The following is a 2,695-nucleotide window of genomic DNA, read 5'->3' as shown; positions in this document are numbered from 1 at the left end:
TTTCTTTTTTCCAAGAATGAATGATCATCCAATGTGATATGAGATATGCTGGCTTGATCCAAACAACGCTACAGGTCAACCAAGCTTTTGAACATCTTTTCTAGAGGTAATGCCCCTGATCTCACAGATCTTTGGGATACATCACTGCCAGCGAGGATGTTTTCAGTGTTGCACAATGATCTCTTACAAAGAATGAGAAGTAGACAAACACTGCCACATCGACAGACACCTACTATATAAAGCGGTGAAAATTCAGAATCTCATCAACGGGCAATCCGCTCTGAGCTTCTCCAGAGGAGGAACCAAGAAGTGGCAGAGACATGAAGATTCTACTTGTTGTCTCTTGTACTGGTTCTGGTTTGTGATGCCCAGCTACCCTTACTTCATGAATTGAAACAGGTACCAGGAACTGGCTGACCTCACAAGGCAGTCTTTATGCGTATGTGTATGTGTGTGTGTTGTGTGTGTGTGTGTGTCCTTTGGGGGTTTTTATATGTATATCCAAATTGATGTACACCAAGCTTAGCCGTCTACCTGGAAACTCGGAATCCCTCTGTTAATAGGCTCCTCGCACATGTCTACTCTATGTCTCCTATGGTCTAGTAACTGGCCGTTTATACATTTCTACTGTACTTATAAAAGAGAATATGCATCAGTCAACAAGCTGTTGGGGTTGAGGTCTTGCATTTGATAAGAATGGGTATGCTATTTTAGGAATATGTCAATTTGTCGTTTTGCTGTTGACTTGGGTCTTCCCAGTAGTTTATAAATCCTGTGTTGTTCAATAAAGTTAGTTCTGTGCTGATGCAGAAGAGAAGGGAAAACCATACTGGATGATGTTGGAGAAGATAAAAAGAAACTGAATGAAGTTACTGATGGGAACTTTTCCTTTAGCTTCCAGGACAACGGAAGACGATATATTTGGCAGCCCACAACTTTGACAAGATCAGTGAGAATAGTCCATTCAGGGGTTATTTGAGACATACCAATGTGGACATAGCAAGAAGGAAAATCTTATTCAATTTTTTTATCAAGCAAGTAAAAATCGCACAGAGCAAAAATGCCTGCCAATACCTGACCCTCAGAGGGCATCTGAGCTCCACGTTTGCAGGAAAATATCTGCATGATATTAAAGAGTGAGACTGAGTTCTTTATAAATTGAGCACACCCTTCTTGCTTTAAGGAGATGGTTCTCATGGAGCTTCTGGGAATGCAGGGTTCCTGCTACTGGCTCTATCATTCTCTTCCCTGAAGAACCCACAAGTAGCGAATTTTAATCATCATTTAATTGTGAAATTCACCAAAGCCTTTGCTACTTCAAATATTATTTATAAAATGCTCACTGTAGAATAGGCATTTTATTAAGAACTCAAAAGACGAAGGGAAGATAAGCAAACTTTTTATTTTAGTTTTTTACATTCACTGGTCAAAATAGAGTCCGATACAGATTTATAAACTAGTAACAATACCATGCCTGAAATTCTATCATAAAGGTAAAGTCTAGGTGAAATAAGAGCACCAGAAAATGACCAAAGATCCCATGCCAGGGGGTCTATGAAGTGTCACAAGGCACAGGGCATGCGTAGGATGCTTTGGAAGGTGGACTGGGATTTTCAAACAAAGAAGGAAGAAACAGGACAAGTGTTGGCACACAGATCAATAGAAAGGGCCTTAAACTGAATAGGAAAATTTGAGGACCTGCAGACATCTATCTCTCTGTCTCTATCTCTGTCTGTCTCTCTCGGACACGCACACACGCCCTTGAATTTTATTGCTACACTGGAGATAACTGTAGCCACATATTGATGACTTCATCTGAAAATAACAATAATTTCCACACCAACCTTTAAGTTTCAGCAGAAGAACCTGAGGATAACAAAATGAAGCAGGAGGAATTATTTAAATCAAAGAAATGTAGAGCATCCCAAAGCACCAAATCATGCAAACAAATCCACAGCCCGTAAGATTAAAACCTGTATTCACATTGTAGGTGGAAAATGAATTGTTAACTTTTACTGTTTGCAGTCCTTCGAATCCAGATAGAACTGCGCTGGGAATGGATGATGGCTTAATAGTTCAAAAAGTTGGCCGTTTAAAGGAAAGAGAAACGTTGCAAAGGCGAGGACGTGAGGAGGATATGAAAGAAATATTGCTAGGTTTAGAAATACCTGAGCAAACTTACTGGCAGGAGGACGGACATGAGTAAAGGGCTGAAAATAAGGAGAGTTAGGAATTGGGAAGAAATTGGAACGGCAGTAAAAGGGAGGATGATTATGACCTCACTGATATGAGGAAGTCTTAATCTCAGGAAACAAACTGAGGGTTGCTGGAGTGGGGGGTGGGGTGGGAGGGATGGGGTGGCTGGGTGATAGACATTGGGGAGGGTATGTGCTATGGTGAATTGTGCAAGACTGTTGAATCTCAGATCTGTACCTCTGAAACAAATAATGCAATATATGTTAAGAAAAAAAGAAGAAGAAGAAGATTGCAGGAGGGGAAGAATGAAGGGGGGGAAATCGGAGGGGTAGACGAACCATGAGAGACGATGGACTCTGAAAAACAAACTGCAGGTTCTAGAGGGGAGGGGGGTGGGGGATGGGTTAGCCTGGTGGTGGGTATTGAGGAGGGCACGTTCTGCATGGAGCACTGGGTGTTATGCACAAACAATGAATCATGGAACACTTCATCTAAAACT

Source organism: Neomonachus schauinslandi, chromosome X (assembly GCF_002201575.2).
Source record: "Neomonachus schauinslandi chromosome X, ASM220157v2, whole genome shotgun sequence".
Lineage (NCBI taxonomy): Eukaryota > Metazoa > Chordata > Mammalia > Carnivora > Phocidae > Neomonachus > Neomonachus schauinslandi.
The sequence above is the reverse complement of the archived record's forward strand: the minus strand, read 5'-3'. Positions refer to the sequence as shown.